The sequence below is a fragment of the Streptopelia decaocto genome (genome assembly GCF_964273445.1).
Source record: "Streptopelia decaocto genome assembly, chromosome: 5".
Taxonomy (NCBI): Eukaryota; Metazoa; Chordata; class Aves; order Columbiformes; family Columbidae; genus Streptopelia; species Streptopelia decaocto.
Window position 1 is genome coordinate 25,546,046 of NC_138659.1, and position 21,819 is coordinate 25,567,864.

The 21,819-nt window shown below is 45.7% G+C and overlaps 1 protein-coding gene and 1 long non-coding RNA gene across 2 annotated transcripts in view; both read right to left on the reverse strand.

Moving 5' to 3' along the window:
- The window catches only part of LRRC8D (leucine rich repeat containing 8 VRAC subunit D), a 53,972-nt gene extending 42,914 nt beyond the window's left edge, over window positions 1-11,058 (reverse strand). Inside the window, exon 1 of the mRNA XM_082053314.1 lies at window positions 10,814-11,058. The gene's annotated coding sequence lies outside the window, so the exon portion shown is untranslated. The remainder of the gene's footprint in view (window positions 1-10,813) is intronic.
- Window positions 11,059-12,676: 1,618 nt separating this feature from the next.
- Window positions 12,677-21,478, reverse strand: LOC309439895. Its single transcript, XR_014184080.1, has 4 exons — window positions 21,137-21,478; window positions 16,205-16,264; window positions 14,617-14,801; window positions 12,677-12,913 (listed from the first exon to the last, which is right to left on the reverse strand). It is a non-coding gene; the product is annotated as an uncharacterized lncRNA (long non-coding RNA).
- Window positions 21,479-21,819: the final 341 nt, after the last annotated feature.

The window sequence follows — 21,819 nt, forward strand, 5'->3', positions numbered from 1 at the left end:
CTTTGCCTGCAGCGACTCAGAGGCTTCAGCGCAAAGCAGAGCCCACGGATGGAAAGCAATAATTCAGCAAAATGAGCAGGCAGACTCAGCAGGTAATTCACAAGTATTTATTTTAGTTTGGTGCTTATTAAGTACGCCTCGTTATAAATCAAGTATTTTACAGTAATTGGCTCCAATCAACAAACACTGAGAAAGCCGCTATGTAAGACCAATGCCGCTTCCTAACCAGAGTGAGTCCCCTAGCAACAGGCACAACTCCACAGGCTGTGTGTGCAGCAGCCGGGCCGTGCTGCCCTTCTCCTGCCCCCAGGCAGCCCTGCTGCATGCCCAAGCCCTTCCGACCACCGCACAGTGCTGCCGGGGTGCAAACCACACACACACACCCCTCTATTAATGTATTTTGTGAAGTCTTTTCGGGTTTGGCACCTGCTGGCACTCAGAAGGCCACAGGAACACACCCCGTGTCATGCTTCCCGCTGACAGCATTTTAAAGGTCAGCATGAACCTGCTGTTCCAGGTTTCTTCTTAGCGGTAGAGACCCAGAATAAGGAGATGGGGAACACACTGCCAAATATGCAAAAATAAAGTACACATCTTAAAGAATTTCCTCCTCCAAAGGGTTTGGGGTGGTCAAGTGGTCTCGGGAGAACTAAATCCCTTTGCAGCATACATCACCAGAACTGGAGATTGCAGGGACGGATGTTTTTTTAAATACATGGAGGAAAAATGCTCTGACAAAGGTCTGTTGCAAGCAGGTTTCAGAACAGACCTTTGGATTGCATGTGAGCTCTGACAGAAAACACTCTCAACAGCCACAGGGCTGATCACCTTGGCTGTTTTTGTAACCTTTTTTCATGAGGTCAGAGACCTACGTAAGAAGGACCTAAGCAGAGCTCGCCATGCCCTCCAACCCCTCCTCAGCAGCCACCCCAAAGGCAAACAGTTTTTGAAAACAGAAGGCAAAGGCAGTTCCCACCTCAAAAGTAGGAGGGCTGCATTTTTTGAAAATGCATCAGCCTTTAAGGAAAGGTGCCAAGAAGCCAAACACCACCACACTTGGTAAGGCACGGAAGAACACGACAGCTTGTTTTCAAGAGCTCCACCACAATCTGGAAGACTACTGAGGTTCATCACCACCACCCTTCCTCTTCCCAATACAGACTGAGCAAAGGACTTGGAACATACCTACGGGAGAGGCAGAAGGAAACAAATGAAAAAACACACTCATAAGATTTTGTTGTTGAGAAGATACTAAAGCAAAAATTCTCATATAAATCATACCAGGACATAAGTAGACACCTGGGCAGAGCCAAGACCAGTGAAGGAATCTTCCCTGCAGTTTTTGCCACAGAAATTCTCCTGGATTTTGTTCCAAATCCCATTTGAAGAATTCTGTCTTTATACTTCTTGCCTCAGCTCTCCCTCCCATTTCTAAATGACAACCTCAATTTATTAAAACAAAGCAACGCCTTACTTACAGAAACATCTGTTCTGATACAAGATTACATACCCACTCTGTTATAGAGTCAATACGTGGGACAGTGGGTATGAAGGAGATTAAATAAGGAGCACATGTACCACTTCTCTTATAACCTAGACCCGTCTGGCACTCATTCCCTTTAATCCTTTCTCTTTTCTTTCAGGCTCCTTCAGCATAGGGAAAGATTTACACCCCATTTATACTGGGGTGTTGGCATCACCCACTGCCAATTTTATCTGAATCACAACCAGGCCCTTGGCACTTCAGGCATAACACATGCAACCTCCAAATGCCACGTCCTGTATATTGTAGCTTACATGTGGCTGCCTTCATTTGTACAGTCACTAAATCGAACATGTTTTCCACTAAGGGAAACACTATTTCTGTTGCATTTAACAGGGAAATAATCATTATTAACAGAGTGACAAAAATCAGATGATGCACTTACAGAGCAAGTTATTATGAATTCTGTAAAGAAAGGAGAAGGAGGGAAATGACAACGTTTTGGGGAAGAAGTAGAGATCTTGAGGAAAAAAAAAGCAGCTAGTAAAGTAAATGAAGCAGTTCCAGTCATTAGACGTTTAATTTTGGCACAACTGAATAATTCCCAGTTCTACATGTATCTCCAAGTACCCAGACACCAGCAGACATTTGGCAATCACTTTGGTTAAAATGCCATGTTTCTCCCTTGTTGCTGTATAAGAAAAACAACAAATCACCACACAGGAAAAATGTCATGCCATCAAGAAAAGAAAAACCTCAAACGATCACGGTAACCTACTGTAGAAGTATTGTCAAAAGCAGCATGTAACCCAGCCAGATAAATACCAGATTTTGTTGCTATCTCCGAGTGAGGTTTCGCAATCAGCCTAAGCCGATTTGTGGCCACCCTGCAGCTGAGGAGAGCAGCTTCCCCCCAGTCCCTGGTGTGTGCCCAGCCAGGCAGAGGCGGGGGCGCAGGCAGGGCTTCCCCTTTCAACAGCAGAGTGAGCCCAAATTTGCTCCAGCTGCTCTTGAAACCACAGACCCTTTGGAAAGCACCTTAGGCATTGCTCCTACTCTGTGGGAGCCCATGGGATCCCACTGCTGCTCGCTGCAGAAATCATTGTCCCAGCACGGCCTCCCAGCAGCTTTTCACGGGCCACCCAACACCCCCTTTATTTCAGGAGCTCCCTGTAATTCCCTCTTTCTCCTTGTGACCACCCCTTCTTCCCTTCTCCATGAGCCAGAGGCTGCGTGAAAACTTCTCCCTGCTTCCTCTTCTCTGTCACAGAAGGCAGGAACATAACCAAGACATTAACAAATCAAACCTTGCTGAGCAAGCAGCCAACATTTCCCAGTGCTGTGGGTAACCTGTTGTTTGATCCACAGGCAATAAGAGAGGGGGCTGCTGCTAGTAGCTCTGATATTACATTCTTTAGCAGCTAGCAAGCCAGATCTAAGATCTTACAAGTTCAGACAGCAAGCAGGTCAACGACCAGATGCTGAAGAAGCCTTAACATGGCTATCAGAGCACAGGGGGCCGTCATCCTCTCTTCATTCGCAAGCCAGCGAGCGGAGGAGCAGCACTCTGCGCTTCCCGCACGGACCAGCCGCACCGGTTGTGACCGGCTGCTCTGTGCCGCTGCACACGTGGACACACTGTGATTTTACAACGCAAATCACGCAGCTGCGGAGCTATTCACCCAAAGCCAGGCTTGCACCAATTCAACCCGTAAGTTTATAGGTGCCCATTAAATTTGCTGTAATGAATACAGATGTCCTCACAGGGGTCCACGTTACTTTGCAGCACGCTTCCAAGCTGATGATAAAGTGGAAGAACTTGCCCATTCAGCTGGGAGCGTGGAAGTCCTGCTTCCGGAGACGACACTCCCTCAGGCAAACAAACAGAATTCATACACTTTCCACATGCAGAACAGCACATACAACTTCATGCTTTAAGATTCTTTCCTATTTACTCACACTTACCTCAATAATTTTGTTATCTCCTTTCCTTTGCCACACTGTTAATATTTTCTTTTGTATTTTTGCATGCCTCTCATGGTTTTATTTCCTGGCTTTACTATGTTTTACTATTTTTGTTCTCCTGCTACTCTGGCTCCAGCAGTTTCTATCTTTAAAATCTGATTCAGCTAAGCTGATTGATGCTAATAAAGACACTCTTAAATTCACCTTTCTATCTAGGTACATCCTAAATCAAATTACACTAAAAATAAGCAACGCATAACCACAAGTTTTAACCACTGGAAATAGAGTCTTGTCCAAACCACTGCATTTTTCATTTTCCTGATTTATTAGTAGTACAATTCTGTCTCATTCTCAGTCCACTCTTCCTTCCAAGAACCACTCTTCTCTCATTACTCTCCTGTTAGACACTTTCCTACCCACCTTCCATCAGGGCACCAGCACTGATCAAAATCACAATTTCTGCAGCACCAACAAGCATTTGTGTATCTGCATTCCTCCACTCCCTTGCTTACAAGAGCCAACAGATCTGCTGTCAAAGGGATAGGAAAGGAGAGGAGCAAAACTATAAAGCCAGTCTTCTCTTACTCTCTGCTAACAATGCCAACCAGGTAAAATGGTGAAGAAATTTAGTATTAGCTATAAAATAGCAAATGCTACTTTAAAAAACTAAGTGCATGAAGTTTCATTTCCCTTTTGTCAGTTCCTCTTCTAAGCTAGGTAGTTTAGGCTTTATTTCTTAATTTAATTAGACAGAAAGCAAGTGCATGAAAGTCTCTGGATGCCAGCCACTGAGAGGAACCCTGTATGCAGACTTCTCAGTTTGTATTGTTAAACACCAGTTGGATTAAGCGTGAAGTCTGGTTCCTCTGTGCATCCTTGATGAAGGCAATTGCTAATGCATGTGGAAAGTGTTTGTAACCATAGTGGTGCTTGAAAACAAAGCAAGTTAGAGCACTACCTTTCACACTTCTCTCTCAAGTTTTAATGCAGAGACTGTCAGGCCAAAATAATTCCTATCCTCTCTTCTCTTCCCACAATCTGTACACAAAGCACTATGTACCAACATGCAACATGGACTTTTTTTTAAATCATTCATTGACGTTTGCATTGGTTTAGTGGACAAATTTGTCCTGAACAATCCAAATGACATCAGCTTAACAATGTGTTCCTCTGTGCAGGACTGCAAAGGCGACAAAATGTCTATTACATAATGCTTCTGTATGAAATATTACTATTCGCGGAGGAAGCTCTTGAAGTGAAAGGTTATTTTCAATTATTAGCAAACCAGTGTTGTATAAGCTTGGCTTTTTAACCAGTATATTTGAGACAGACAACAAACAATACTTTTTGTTGACAAAATATGACTAAAATCAACTTTGCATGTGCACACATGCAGGTATATGAAAGATTCCCCTGGGGTTACCAGCTTTTCTTTTGATCTCGAGGTACTACAAGATTGTAGAACTGCCTCCATCTCTAGCACACACAGCTTCAGCAAGCCTGCACTAGGGTTACTCCAGGCATGGCTGTTCTTTATACAAGTTCTCACACCAGATGAAGGTGTGAGAAAGAAAAGTTTCCTTTTCTTCCTACCCTGTGATGGCTGAAGAACAGAGAGATAGTCAAGACGTCATATTCAGATACCGGTCCTATGCACTCATTTTCTCCTTAGAGCTATAATCCCAAATTGGAAAAATAAATAAATAAATAAAATCACTGCAGCAAGAATAGAGTGCTTCAAAATCCACTCCAAAAAACTGCTTTTAACAGGCATGTTGGTATCTGTGGCATTGGCCAGACTTGAAAAAAAAACAGAGGTGCGGCAGCCCTGGCTTCTGTAGAACCCAAGGGCAATCAGGAACAACTTTTATAGAGAAACTTATCTTGGTGCTGACTTGCAAAGAATGAAGTCCAAGGAAGGAAAAAAAAAAAAAAAAAAAAAAGAAACTGCATCTTGGCTGTGGCTTTGTAGCCATTAGTCTGTGTGAGGCGGGTACGAGCCTGCCGAGCAGCTGCACTGCAAGGGCTACAAAGAACCTTCATGTTTGGTTTTTCCCTTTCTGTGTGTATCTTTACCCAGTGAATCTAGGGAAGGGGTCCATCTAGAGCATCACTGGTCTCCAGCACATGCTCCAGGACACTGTTTGCTGTAGGTCTCATCATATTTACCAGCTCCATGTGAGTGCCACAGATAAGACATCTAAGACAGCAAGAAACACCTGTATTTAGGTGGCCCCACCCATGGTCTTGACATACAGAGGAAATCATCAGGAGACATGACTCAGACAGAAACTTCCTGAGCAAGAGAATAAAGAGGGATTTTAAAACTTCAGTTTGGGAATTGTGCAACTTTTTCAAATTTAAATGCACATCAAGCAGTCTGAAGAGATGTTTGACAGGAAAAGGTAGCAACAGCATTTAATTATCAGTTATGCCCACCCCTTGGGTCTGAGAAATCTTCCACTGCATTTCCCTGGTCTTTAAAGGAGATCTTCATAAGACAGAATACCTGAGACTCTTGACTTTTAACATCAACAACAACAACAACAACAACAAACATATATATATATATATATACACACAGAGAGTGTTCTTTGTTTACCACTAGCAGGGAACAATGCAGGTCACAAAACCCAGACCATTTCCTTTTCTATTGATCACACAACATAAAATGTAGGACCATGGTGAATAAAGGCTCCTGCTACCCTCATCCGTTGCTGGCTGCCACATGCTTTCAGCCTAGTTACGTTTTCTGCTTCTTCATCAGTTACCTTCATCAAAGAAAAGGGTCTCTGAAAAGAAAAAAACTGAGCAACAAATAACTTTCCTCCTCCCCTGTGACTGTATTTTACACCATGATTGCTTCTCAAGTCTTGAATATCACAACTACTTAAGTCTTAGAACAAATCACTTCAGATGAAAGAGCTCAAGTGGAAAGAAGGAAAATTATAGGTAGCAGCAGCTTTGAGGCTACACGAACAACGTGTTTTCATATCCTGATTTATACGTGGAGAAAGAAGAAACGAGAAGGTATTTCTTTTAAAACAATACCAATAAACAGGGCCTTGGTGCAGCCATACTCTCTTCCCATGCTACTACTTGCCTCCAAGTGTTGGGCAAAAGTGGCATTTTGCTGGTTTGATTCCAACAAAAAAAGCTTCCTCCTTCCAAGGATATCTCCTTGAACACTGTGGCAGCTGCTACATGAAGGTCTTTAAGCTGCTCTTCCTATCTTTTTCCTCACAGGGGACAGGAACCTGTTCTTGCAGGACTGGAAGAACACAGCTGAAGAGAATGAAGAAATAAATGAAAAGAGCTTCAATTCTTTTAATTAAAGAAATCTGTGGTGAGAGAAAGATTGAAGTAGTGTCAATTACAGTTAATGACATGGAAATCAGTATTACTGATGGTATTAGAAAGCGCCAACTTGACTTGTGACGCACTTTCCTTTTTAACATGCCAAAAACCAAGATGATTCTCAAGAAGTTAAACACGAGAAATACTGGCTTTGTTCTTTCCTAAATTTGTTTGGAATCTCTGAAGGGAAAAATTGTTTGGCAAGCAATCACTACCTATTCTTCATTACGTGGTTAAAAGAAAATCGCACTCAGTTTGCGTAGAACAAAAGATCTTGAGCCAAACCCATCCCCAACGCAAGTAAGACAAACTTTGAAAAAACATAGCTGAAAGTGTTCTCAAGGAAAGAGGGACAGAACAGCTTTGAAACACTAATTACAATTGCTTTTACAAATATTATGCTAGTAGCTGCTAGAAAACTGTATTTCACAAACATCCTTCTGCATATTTCAGCCCTTGTCTGGCACATACTTACAAGTGTAGGCCCACAGCACCTCAGCTTCACAGCCCAGAATAAACACCAGGACCCCAGAGGGCCTTACGCACGCGTGCATGCTCACGAGACTATACGTGTGTGCAAAATCAGTCATGTGCACAAGCCTTTGCATGGTGAAGTCCACAGACTTTTCACTGCTTCTATAAAAAAAACGTTTAAAATGTCAGTTATGCAAAAGCACAGATAGATCTTTACCTAAATATAAGGTTTCCACCAAAAATTATCTCAATTTTTCTTAATACATCGATAGGTTGTTTTTTGCTAGGATATAATCTTCCCACTGCCAAGAGACAATAAATAAATAAATAAGAAAGGAAAGAAAGAAGGAAGGAAAACTCTGTAGTCTAGTTTCAATGCTAGCAAAAAATGGAGAAATTTAAACAGGAGAAACTGAAATAACATTATGTTCTTTCCACTTTATACAGTAACATTTGAGTGTAAGTTAAATACTACTAATTGTGTTTTACAAGTATTTAGGGTTCTACAGCAACTGTATAAATTAACTGGAATATACAGATTGTTCTTTCAAAAGGAAATTTTTACCAAATAATGAACTCTGAAGGGTTTTACACTAACTCTGGAACTCTCTTTTGTTTTCAACGAGTTGAGAAACCAATTTATTGGGTTCCCTCATGGCATCCTTTGTGACTCAAACAGCCACCAGCAGCCCCACACTGACTAAAAATGCTTTAAGCCTCAGGACATAAATTTAGGACACGACAGTGTCTCTGTAGCTGTATCAAATCTCCCCTCTGGCTCTCAGAGGTGCAGGAGATGGCAAAGGGAGACCCTGCGCTGAGGCGCTGAGTCAGCACTCTGCCGGCAAGCCAGCCCACGCCAGCCCACCCGAATCCAGCAAAAGAAGAAACCAGCACAGCAGCCGGTGTCATCAGAGAACACCGGGGGGGAAAGAAACTCAGGCAGCGGTGCAGGACCCGCTTCAAAACCCACCTACTCCCACTGGCTTCAACAGACTTTCAATGGGACCTCAATACACAGAATAAACGGGAAGACACGGAGAAATTAAAAGAACTGACTTCAAGGCAGGAAATTTTAGTACGGTCACTTCTTCTAAAACCGCACCAAGCCACAACACACATGGTCACAAGCATTTTGACCACATGGATACAGGCACCCTTTTCTCCACTAGCCTTTATTTTCTTATCCTCCTGTCACTGGCAGGACCTACCAGAAGCATATCACCAACAGCATTAGCTTTTTTCTCACTCTCCAGGCATGCAGTGAAGAAAGCAGTCCATGCATAGGATGCACAGATGCTGCATCCCCATACCACCACCTGCCTATTGCCACAGAGAGAAAAAGGCTTGTCTGAGGTGACAGGAACACAGGGGTAAGAAAGAACTGGAATACAAGAACTATATTTCATACATGCAGCTATGTGTTAGTGCAAAGTACACCAGTTAATCTTTCCACAGCAAGCACCTAAGTGCTTTCACTCTCTTTGCATTGTTATTATACAGGTTTGTTCCTATTAATAATTACATTGCTATGAGGGCAGCATGCAGATTTTCTCCATTGCTGGTGCTGGTGCTTTAGAATCCCTCCTCCAGGTCTGAGCACGCTGGAGAGATTACTGTTCTCCCAAGGATGCCAGGACTGATACGGATATCTATTGTGCATATCTGGATCCTCCAGATAAATTAGTGCTTAATGCTGCTCCCTTCCCCACGTTACCTCATGTAGCCTTTGTAAACTTCGGGTCTTTATTAGAGCAATCTCAATTGCAAATAACAGTATATATTTAAATATTCCTTGCTCATTATGTTCATGAAAACAGATATAGCAGACATAACAGAGAAGTGTTTTTCACACTAAGCAAGATATATGCAAAGCACCAAATGAGTTTACTATAAAGGCAACGCTCGCTCAGAAACATAGGAGAAAATGGTGTAAGGCACAGAAAATAAAGCCACAGTAGCATATTCCTAGGTCAGCACCTCATAAATCAGTTTCAGCTAACAATAAAACGTTTATAGGGGATTTGTAAATCACAAAGAACAAATAGGATCCTGGCCTCCTAGCAAGGTTTGGTGAATTGATTTAAGATGCAATCAAGAGCAAATAACCTAACACTAACCTTCTATACTACCATTCCTTACTCTAAGTTTGAAGAAAGAGGGTTTCCTCTGTCACCAGGAAGAGGGAGGTGGAAAATAAGGGGGGGCAGGGGGAAAACACAGAGAAAGAGACTTAGGTACCCCATCTGGAATGAGAGTGCTTCTTTGATAGCTCAGAGCTTTGGGATCAAAATCTCAGTGCTGTCCCTGCAAATTTCTCACATCCTAAAGCACTCTCTCCCAAACAAGGGGGATAACTATTCCTCACCTTCTGTTTTAGAGACAAAAAACATAATCCTTTCCTATCACAGCTGACAGACATAATACTGAAGACAAATCCAAAATACTTCTCTACACTTAAAAAAACAAAAAGCTTCAACTGACAATGCTTATGAGTAGCAGGTACCCCAAAGCCAGTACTGAAGATGTTTCACACTGCACCAGCAGCTAAGTCAAGTAAAACACCACTTTCAGCACCACCATTACAGGAAGTACTGCTGAGACTTATTCCACCAAACAACAGGCTGGTTACCACTACCGTCCTCCATTTTCAAGTCTGAGTAACCTACCTCATGGCTCTTCCACACTGGGAGCATCCAGAGGAGAAACCGCCACAGGCTGCTGGTGTGCTGTAAATGCACAGCCTGCATCCCCCCGCTGGCCGCAGACCAGCTGCCCTAAAGGATGCTGGGCAAGTCACAAGCTTTCTGTGCCTAGATTCGTGGTTTTTTAACAGCAGTGGCAGCACTTGTAACGGGGATGGGGGGGAAATGGAGGTTGCAAGACAGAGGAGCTGCTGTGCCAGGCTCAGGGATCCTCAAGGAGCATGAATCGGTATTACGACGTACTGGGGAACAGGGGAAAGGGAGGAGACAGACCTAGAAAACCCACAGATTATTCTCTGACAAGGGTTATTTTTGTCCTGAAGATGCGTTTTATAGACCGGTTTAGGCCTCTTTAACCTGCATGTGGTGCAACACCGACATCAGTTGACCCCATACAAAAGAGACGCGGCTGGCGGTCCCCGCACGGATTTAACACCAACCACCATTCTCGGAATGGGGCTCGCTTTTCCCAGCCCCGCCGCCGGTGCCGGCCCCGCTATCGCCGCCGCTGCAGCGCACGGGGCGCCGCTCGCCCCCCGCACCGGCGGGCGCGTCCCGCGTGGGTGCGCACCCCCGGCCAAAACACCGCGGCGGGGCCCGGCTGCTCCTCGGGGTCCCATCAGCGGCTGTGGCGCCCCCGCGGCACACCGGCGCTGGCAGCAATAAAGCAAACCGATCCGGGCCGGTTTGAAGGCAGAAAAAAGGAAAAAAAAAGGAAATAAGTGCGACGGAAAGCGCAGGGAAGGAGAGGCGGGGGTGCCGGTGCCGATGCCGCCCCTTCCCCCGCGGCCCCTCCACCGCCCGCCCGCCAGCCCCGCGCTCGCCTCACCTCAGGGACGGCCCCGCGGGCTGGGGGACCCCGAGAGCCGCCCGGCCGCTCCGTGCGTGCCGCGGGGACGCAGACCTTCTGCGGGGCGGTCACTCCCGCGACGCTGCCATGCGGGCGGCGACGGGCGGGGAGGGGGAGGCCGGGCCGGGCGGGCTCGGCTCCTAGCAGCGCCCTGCAGCGCGCTCTCCGCATGCGGCGCGCACCCGCATGGCTCGGCACACGGACAGCACCGGCGGCGAGGGCCGGCCCCGCGGCCAGAGCACCGCCCGCGGCCCCGCAGCGGCCAATGGCTCCCGCGGCGCCGCGCATGTGAGGGCCGGGTCGGCCCCGCCCGCTCGCCCCCCGCGCAGCCGCCGCGCTCAGGTGCCCGCGGCCGCCAGTGGCCCCGAGATCGGCTGTGGGGGAAGCGGTGCGGCCGGGGCGGTTGTTAAGCGTAAGGCGAACAAAGCCAGAAGGGCTGCCCGTGCGGTGCCCGCAGGGCGCTCGTTTGGGCGGCAGGAGTAGAAGTGAAGCGTCCGGTAGCAAAGCCCTTGGCTTGTTCCCATTGTGCAGATAAATGAAATGTGGTACGTGAGGTCAATAAAATAGTGACGAGATCAAATTATGTGTTTTAATCATTAAAATATCTGGGGAAAAAAATCAGTTGCCTTGCATCCATCTTGAGCCCTGGAGGGAACCAGAAAGCCCAAGGCAGCAGCAGCCGGGCGGGGGCAGCTCCGCTCCCAGCAACCCCGGGCTGAACACAGCGCGGTGAGGAACGAGCTGAACTGAACCTGGTCCTCCGTTAGAACATTTTTTTCCTCCTTAAACTGAAAGGGCATCAATATCCTGAAGTCTTTGTTTGACACTGACCTGACAAGTGACTAGACTTGTATTTTTCTAACTATAACTGGGTGTGACCTGTTACTTTTGAAACTCCATTGAACTTGATCAAGAATGGAATTAAAAAAAAAAAATACTGGCTCATTTTCCAGATTTTTCTTCATCCTTATGATTTCTAGGAACTGAAGGAAATGGGAAATGATCCTTAGGTGCTTGTTCCAAATAGCTTTATGGCCCTTTAAAGATTGAGAATCTCCCCTTTGTATTTTTAGATGCGTATTTAATCAGACCTTCTCATCTAAATGACTGTAAGATGTATCTCAGGTTACAAATGAAAGCAGTTCTTAGCAGCAACGCAGCTTCTGAGATCAGAAAAAATCAGGCCAGCTTGTCCTGCTCTCAGCTGTTCAGCACTATTTTCATACCAGCGTTTTCATCTGGTGGAGAATTTTAGCAGAGTTCAGATATAGTCAATGAGCTGTCATTTATTTTAAGCTTTGATTTTGAATACCTTCATTTGGCCTTTTAGTTATTTTCTTCCCTGAGATCATCAACACTTGTGTTATTTTTGGCCAGCATTTTATACCTCACTGTTTCCTCAATAAGGTGAATTTATTATCTATTTCTTTATTTTTGCTCTGACCCAGTGCCCAAGCAACACAGGCTGTGTAATACTGGGGCTCCACAGCAATTGAGGGTTAATATAGATAAAAGCAGTCCAATCTGGTAAACATCAAGGCAAGTGAAAACAGATAATAACAAGAGCTGCTGGCTGGGAAATCGTGACTCGCAGGCAGCTGGCAGAGAAATTCGAGCGGAAGAAAAAGGATTTTTTTCAAATGCCAGAGCTGGTCAGATCTAGCTGAATCCACATTCACTTGGCAATCAAGACACCCTGCCAAGCTGAGGCACAAAAAAACCCCAAATAGCTCTGGGGACCAGAGGCAGAAGACACCTGGAAATGGGTATTTCCAGATCCAGTCAGATCCCTTTCTGACGGGGCAAACGCGAGTGTGAAAGACTTACCTCCTACGGAACATATGCTGCATTGCTTGGTTTCATCCCCCCCATGCACCCCCCTGCCCCACATTGTGGTATGTGTTTAAAGGTAACGCAAATTGTCTTTAACTGTAAACTCTTTATGTTCCTTCCTTTCAAGCTTTTCTAGCAGAGACCTCTCCCACTGTCCCAGGTTTGGTCTTCTCCGGGCTCAAGTCTCAGTGCTTTTGGGCAGCTCTCTCTAGATCGCTCTTTCTGGCTCTTCCCACCTGGGACATGCTGTGGTGGCACAGAAGAGAAAGACGGGGAGTTAAAAACCTGAGAAAGCTTAGTTTGGGAAATAAACATCCCAGCTGTCCTGTTATCCTGCTACAGTCCACAGGGTTGTTTCAGCAGAAGTACAAGTCAGCCAGACCCAAGTTACTCCATGTGATAAAAGAGATGCCAGAAAAACAGAGACAGTGGGGGGGAAATGGCTTCTTTCCACTTGCACAGTTTTGACATTGACTCTTTACAATTAAAATGATATTGTTGTTTTGATCTGTGGCTCAGAGGACTGAATTAGTGATTACACTAACAAGCAATAGAGATGCAGCCATATGCCTCACAGGATAAATCAATCCTGTTTGATTTTATAACTGCATTTTAGTTTATTTTTTTCAAGTTCCCTATACTTGACTAGCCAAAAGATGTCTGATTTTTCTACCTTAGTGTTATCCCCATACTCCCATCATTAAAAATTTTAAGAAAATCTCAGTCGTCCAATAGAGTTACAGTTTTGGCCAGGCTGAAAGTTGACTATTTATTCCAAGATCTTTTCCAGTTCTTTCCCTGTTTCGCTCAAATGGCCATCCTGTGTGTGTCAGATATTCCGCTTGCCATTGTCCAGTGGGTGTCCAAGCTCAGTCCAAGGGAGCCAGGTGCAGGAGGGACACCAGCAGAAGGTGAACATAAGGAAGAGAAGTTGCCAAAAATAGCAAGTGCAAGTGGTTCCTCAGAAAACAGTGAGGAAAATCTATACTGCAAAATATTTCAGTCCTGACTTTGAGTGGGCTGACAAATTCTTCTCTCAAGGAAATTTAAGATGAAGGGGAATATTAAGAGGTAGATGAGGTAGTTACTTGGGAAGAAGTGCAGATGGCAACATAGAAGAGTGATATGGGCAGGGAACCAGCTTTCCTTTCTCCAGAAACACACCGGTTTGGCATCATGGAACAGGCAAAGCTTGAAGACGAAGACTCCAGTTTAAATTAAGAGGAGAACGCGTATGAGTCACTTCACTTGGACACTGGCCACCCATTCCTGAGAAAAAGGGTTTCTAAGTGTTGAAGAGCTTGGCCCGTGGTGCTCATCCAGGACACATGGGCAGGAAGATGGGGTTGGGATGCAGCCACACTCACCAGCCCGGATCTGGCACTTGCCACCCACCCAGCCATCAGAGCCACGTCTGCGCCCCGCACCTCCCGCAGCGGCGCTGAGGCCGACTTTCCAGGCAAAGTCAGGCCATGTCTTGGCAGCTGTTTTGTTGCCCTGCAGTCAGAGGATGCTGGCGAGGCCCTGCTGTGCTGGCTCCCCAGCTGGCTGCAGAGAGGCTGCTGCAGGGACCGTCAGCCCGGGCGAGGGGCGCAGGGGCTCCCCTCTTCCAGAGGGGAGAGCAAACCCCTGTGCTCTGCCCCGCATGGCTGCTGCAGCAAACTGTGTCCCCGACCAGGACACAGTGGCAAGGCTTTTGGAAAGTCTAACTAAATTATGTCAGACAATTCTCCTTTAGCTCCAGTTTTACCAACCATCCCAAAGATACCATGGAAAACCAAAGCAGCATGTTTTTCCATTATAAAAAGCATTGCAAAACATTGTCCCTGCCATGCTAGGTTCATTTATAATTACATCTTTTTTTTTTTTTTTTTCCTGTTAATTCCTGCCAACCAACTTTCTTTGCTACTTTATAACTCCATCTTAAAAATTATCCAGAGCCATCTTACCACTTTTTCTGAAGTCACTTCACTATTACACGTCTTCAAACAGCTGGCACAGCAGTCTCTATGTTAAAAGCCCGGTGACCTTTGGAGGCCTTGCAAGCCAGCCTGTTCTGCTTCAGAGCCACAACTCTTTCACAGCTTCTGAATTTCCTGGTTAGAAAACATCACTCTCTCCTTACGTTGTTCTTCTGCTGAAAAAAAAGGATGCTCTGTCTTACAATATGAGAATTACTGTTTGTAGATAAAAAAGCAGTTTCTTCCCCTTCTAATTACATCCAGAACTCCACAATGTGCTTACCAGTTCTCCTATTTTGTTTGCAATAACACAAAGTCAGTCACTCAACGTGCAATATGGCCATCTAAAAATGGAATGGAGATTTGAGGGATAAGACCTCATTCTTAGCAAGTACCTCTGTATTTTGAAACAAGAGGAGCAGCCATGATGCTGTGCATGGTAAGCAGCGCATGTTGTCACCTTGCAGCTCAGCAAAGTTTTCCAAGTGATGACAGGAACGATGGAACTTACGCTGGCTATACCCAATATACACAGACAATCTAGTTTTCATGAGTGTTCACTTTTCAACTAGTGGCTACACCGACAGGTGGTCAATAAGGAATAAGGTGGTGTGTTGCTTGGTCAACCCAAGATAGAGCCTGAATCCGTCAAATGTGGTGCCCGGTAACATGGTGTCTTTGTACTCAGATCCCAACTCAGCAGCTCGCCAGGTGCCACCACTGAGGTGTTGAGTGCCTTCAGAGCTTTAGAGCCAGAGGGCTGGGGGGCGATTAGTCTGTGACTGAATTAGTCCATTTCATCTACTTGGGTCTTCCTACTTTCTTAATTTTGCACTTTACTACTTCTATGATCTCTACCTGTTCTGCTCACCCTTGTTTCCACAAAGACTAAATGCTAAGCATGGAGGCTGAATGGGAAATAAAAATCAAAAACCTGTCATAACCAGAATTAGCCAGGTAACAGCAAAAGCAGCTTTCAGCTGCTATGGCTTGTCCAGCCCAGCTCACTGGAATTATTTCCCATCCCTTACATTTCAGTCTGTTATTTCTTTCTTCAAATCATGCCTGAAAACTCCTCTTCTCTCTTCAGATCTTGATTGGCTTTCCCAGTGAAATGACCATGGCTCTGTGTGCAAATGGCATGACACAAAACCTCAAGTGTCCTACCTGCATCTAGGAAAATTGTGGTCTTTGAAGAAATGGAAGCCAGTTATCTTCAGAGTGCTTAGCCGTACCTGTACTAGCACTTAACCTTCACTTCCCCAGCCCCACAGTTACAACAGTTAGAGCTTACTGATTTTGTTATTCCTTCAGAAGTTTTCTTAAAATAGCCTAGCCACAAGGGCATAATGAGGTGCACAGCTGGGCAGAGCTTTCTGAGCAGCAGGAGAAAAAGAAAAAAACATATGCAAGACCAAAATGCTCGGAGCCTGCAAATGACTGATCTCCAGTCATTCAAATGGCTGAAGATTAAGGACTCGTCCAGCTGGACCATTAAAAAAATTGAAGAAGACCGGGAAAAAAACAGCAGAAAAAAAAAGGAGGGTAAGAGAATAATATATAATTTGTTTCTTACATGCTGCATCTTCTCTCTGTCTTCCTATTTTCCCATGGAGCAAAGAAAACACCAGTCACTCTGTAGGAGAGTAGAGAAGGATTATTTAAAAAGGCAGATCCTTAATCAGAGACCTAGAGGTACTTGGAGCTCTTTTCCCACCTCAACAACTGCACCAGGGCTGCTGTGTTTGTGCCTGGGGAACCCAAGCTTGCCAACACAGCCCTAAGAAAAAGTTGATTTTGCTTGAAATGGCTAGATTAATCTTTTCACTTTGACTGCAGCAGCTTCTGCTAGTTACATGTACATATTACAGATCAAACAAAATCAATTGCTCCGTTCTAGAGACTCTACCCAAGGGAAAACACAGTGACAACATGATGTAACTCCACCTCTGAAATCCTCCTGCCAACACTTTTTCAAACACAATGACAATAAACCAAAGTATTTCAGTTCCTAAAGCTTCTACAATTAGATACCCACTGTCAGTTTAGCCTCACACTATCCACTCCAATTTAACATGACACACCAGAAGGATTACAAGTATTCCCGTGAATCTTATCCACAGCTGCCGTGGCAGTCACTGTATTCATTTAAAACCCGCTTCATTTCCTACTGCAAAGACATATATGAGGGAGGAGTATTGCACATATGTACACTGACAGGGAAGCAGGTTATTGTAATCTCCAAATCTTTCTCTCTTCTCTGTGTAATGTAAATGTAAATTAATTGGAGAAAGCACTGGCAATATTTTTATGTATTACACGGAAGTGAGTTCACTGCCACCACAAAACAACTGAACATATACCTCCCCCAGCCCCAAACGCCAACTTATATTTTATCACCATACAGAAAAAGGTAGCAGGAGAAGGAAGGTCTGATCACACCTTAACCCAAAATAACCTTTTGCTTTGTGGGTTAGTTATATACTCTGACACCAGAAACTTAAATTAGCAGGTAGTTTTCCATTGGGTTGCCCAGAGACCATAGAATAAATCTTGCCTACTCTTCTGCTGCACCCAGGACCACATGGAATGTGGGGTGGAAAGACAAGGATATTGATTTTCCTCCTCAGATCTCTGTGGCTAGAGAGTCATATCCATGCTCTTGGCTTTGTAGGTTGCTCTGATGTGGCTGGTTGGTATTGCTGTCATCCCTCGTGTGGCAGAAATGGTCATCATCTTTCCATGGATGCATTTACACATCCAGAAAGCATATTTACCACTTTGCTCTGATCCTGGTATGAATTCATGACACTAGAGTTTCTCATAATGTCACTGAAACTTTCTGGAATGAATTTGACTTGAGAACAGTGCTCAACACAGAGCATTCTCCTCAGGAAAAAAAAAATGCAGCTAGACCTTTTTAACATTTACATATACAGAAAACACTCCCCAAGTAACTAAGATACACTCTTCCCCCTTAGAGCTATTTAGCACCAGACATCCTGACGTTAGCCTAAGTCTTAAATCTTACAAGAGAAAGAGCACTCAGACACTACGTTTGCTTGCCTCTTTCATGCCTTTTTATACCTAAAGTTTTTCTGGCATTTCGTTTCCATGGTGGTTGCTTTTCAACCACTTCTCCCCCTCTCAGGCCCCTTTTTCCCTGATCCCTTTATGCTATTTAGAAGCTCCCTACCTGATGCAGCAGAGCTGCCTGCAGTTACCTTTTCCAACCCGCTGCCTGCCTTCCTCCTTCCGCAGGGCTGCTCCAGCCAGGCTTCTTCAGCTCCTCTTCCTCTCCCAGAGCTCCCTCTGCTGTTGGATGCAGCTGCACAATACGGCTGGGAACCCCAAACGTGGCTTTGGGAAGGGCTGATGCAGCCCAGGCAGTAGCAAGGCTGCTCCGGGGTGCTGGGGAGCAGCCTGGACACCATGGCCTGGCTGGGTTGGCCTCCTCCTGCCAGCTCTTCTCTGCCAGGGCTCCTCTCAAAGGCGAAAGGAGCAGCATCCTTGCTCAGCACCCAGCAGGGAGGCCCTTTCTGTGGGAGTCAGTGTGTTGGGAAACGCCTGTTTTGGACAGAAAAATTGGCCTTTGTGCTCTGTCTCCAGCTGTTTAGTGCAGGACATTAGCATAACACTGCGGAGTAGCTGCACACACACAAGGCGCTGGTTAATTACAGGACATACAATAGGAAAGGAAAGGGAAATTCTGCTGAAAATTACTGAGCGAAGAATAAGGCCTCAGACCGTGAAAAACACATGCTGTTTCGGTCTGCTGTAAGCAGACTGGCCTCACGCTATGGCAGCCTCAGTGGAAGACACTGTAGGTGCTTGGAGGAACATGCCAGCTGCAGCAGGCCATGCTGAGCCAGAGCTCTGCAGATTTAAACCCCCAGCCCTGTGGAGCACAGGCATGAGGGACCAGATGGAGAGGTGCTCAGCCTCCCATCACCCCCTCCAGAGGCCATACGCTGCAGAGCTGCCTCCCTGCTGAGCAGCACACATGCATCTTGCTGCTGACAGGGTGTTCAGCAGCTCTCATTCTGCCGGGTTTTGGAATGCCTTGGATTGAGGAGAAAGAGCACAAGAAGTACTAATCTCAGCAGTGAGTAGGCTCAGCCTCACAAAGTGTTGGTAATCTGTGCCAGTTTCCACAGGAACAGTACCCTGCAGCCCTGGTACCCAGGGACAGTGCACGGCTCTGCTCCCATGCTGAGAAGTGTGGCATGGAAACACACCAAGCTGTCCCCTGCTAACGCCACCACGTTTGCACACTTGTGGCATGCTCCTGCATATGTTGCCATAGGAACTGCAGCCCCAGCATCTGCTGCCTGCGGCTTCCACTGCTGCCTCTGCACCCGGGCAGGCTCAGCCACCTCTGCTCCTCTGCCCGCCTGCTCTGCCAGCCCCATCATGCCTCTCCCCCACTCACCACCTCCCTGCCTCAGCCTCTTTTTTTGGGTGATAATCAGATTACTACTATAGCAGCTAATTATTGCATTAGTTATAACTTGCCTATTCATTTCTCTCTCCCGCTCCCTCCCACCGGGGGACATTCCCATCTCTCCATCCTTTCCACCTTTACACTAGCTCTGCTCTCTGACTCCCACCCTCTTTTCTGTTGCATTCCTCAGCCACACAAAGCCTTGTTGCACTGCTGTACCCTTTCCTTCCTCTTTGCCTCCCTACTGCTCACATCTTCTGTGCTTTTCCCTAGCGCCTCTCACTCCACCCTCTCTCCCAGCCCTTCTTCTGTTTCTCTCCCCTTAGATCCCCTGCCCGCCACCTCACACTGCTCCTCCACACAGTCCTCCTCTTCCTTCCACCCCCATGCAGGGCATTACCAGCTTCTCCTGGGATGGAGTCCGGCTTGCCCCTCTCCTGCGCTCTCTGTGGCTCTTATACAGTCAACAGCATTTCTCATTCCCTGCTCTTGTCTATTCAAACATCGCAGAAAACTGCATCTCTTCCCACATCCTAATAGTTTGTACCTCTAGCCTTATTCCATCCTTCACCTTGCCAAATCTTCACTTTCCTCCATGCTTCTTCATCAAGCCCTCCAAGGTAAGCACATTATAATCTCTCACTGTCCCCAAATCCCACCCTAACCTTTCTTCTTCCTTGTCCTCTGAATGGGAAATTCCAGCCAGCGCTACAGCCAACTCCACCCTCAGCCTAACAGCCCTGGTCCACACCTTTATTCCGTCATCTTTCACAGCCCCTCCACCCCCCAGGCTATCTTGCTGCTTTTGGTGCCCCTTACTGCAAATTCCCTCTGAAGTCATATTCCCTTCTGACTTTTTGAGTGTTTTTTCCTCTCTGCCACCTTCTCCCCTTCCACATAGCCCATTGGACTAGATCCCCAGTGTCCTCCCTCCACCCCCACCTCAGGCACACTGTTCATCATTTCTTGCTACCACCTGTGCCCTGCCCTCTTCACCTGGGAGTCTCTGGCACCCCTGCCCTTCCTTCCTCCCATGTGAAGGACACATATGTCTCCCAGGGCATCTTCTGGAGACCATCTCATCTGCCTAGAGGGCTCCAGCTAGCATTTCTCCAGTCTCTTCTCACCATCCCCATCCTGCCAGTGGTCCTGAAATCCTTACATCTAGACTGTTGCTGCAAGACATGCAGAAGGTCTGCACATGTGCATGTGAGAGAGCACATAAGGACGCTGTAAAGTTAGACAACGAATTTTCCACTTTTATTATATTTTCATACATACTTCAGACCATCTGTGGAAAGCTGTCAAATGACTAGTTGGAAACATATTATAAAATCCTGTTATTTTACTTAAAATATTAATTTAGCAGGCTCAGATCTGAGAACTCAGCAAAACGCTAACAGTTGTCTTGTGCTTCCCAATTTTTCTCATCTTTTTACAGCAAGAAGGTCTCATAGCTTTTAATATGCTCCAGAGTCTTTCCCCACCTCCTGCAGCTCTTGTGCCCACATTTGGCTGCTAGTTTAGCATGTGTTATTCATTGCTGTAGTCTCAGGTTCACACGTGCTTGTTGATGCAGCCTAGAGTAATCTGCGTGTGTGTTCTTAAGTCAGCGAAAGTGTGACAGCACTTCATTATTTCATAGTGACACCTCAGGACCCCAAGATCAGTACATTACCAAGCCTTTTTCAAGCCTTTTTGCAGTGTTCTTTTAGGTGCTTTTTGCAGATATCCATGTATTTGGACTCCGGACTTCCAGCTCTTTATCCTCACCGACTACTTGAACACCGTTCTGAATACATTTGAAATTAGCTTTCTGACCATCTCTTTCCTGATTCAAAGTATAAGAGAAACCTTCTGGTAGCTGTCTAGTCTTTAAATGCTGTTTTATGGTGATGCTGGCCTGGATGAGACTGACAGCTCTATATTCCTGGTTTTTCCTATATAAAATTTCTCTCCATTAGTTCCAAATCTCTGGAAAAAAACAAACTGTCTCTTTCTGTGCTGTTATTCTCAACTCCCATTTTTATTTAGATTTTTCTTATATAGAACAGCTTGTCTTACCTGAGCTTACTGCAGAATTTCTTCTCTACACGTCAATATGTGTTGTTGAACTCATCTTTCAGCTCTCCTTGCACACCCTTTCTAGCATGTTTGTGCCTCTATTCTTGCGCTTCAACAAATGCTTCTGTCTTTTCTCTTCAAAAACAGCCATGCAGAACCTTACTGTATGTGTTCCTCTGCAAAACAAATTCAAGTTAGTGCAACACGAGGTGAGAGACAGGTGCCCACACTTCCAAATTGTGTAACCCTATGCTTCGTGCTGCGGTAACGTGAGCTCTGTGGGTACTCACATACATTTTCCTCCTGATGATCTGCAGTTGCTTCCATTGCAAACACTTTTGCTTGGATGACTAATCAGTAAATCTGAATATATATATAAAATACCAATCTAATGTTACAAACTCTACAGTAAATCCACTGAAGACAGTCTGACTTTTCCAATTTATGCCTGCTGACCACGCAATGTTTTGTAGGTTTCCTGCCCTGACACTGGTACATCACAATATGTCCCAGAGACGCAACCTTCACATACACAGAGTGTCAGAGGGTTAGTTGCACCGGGAGGAGCTGGCTCCAGCAGGCAACATTTCCCACTCAGACCTTGTTTGCAGAATCAGAAATTAACCTCCCAGGGTTTAAATAGTCCCACAGCCTCCTCCTCACCCCAGGGAACTCACATTTTT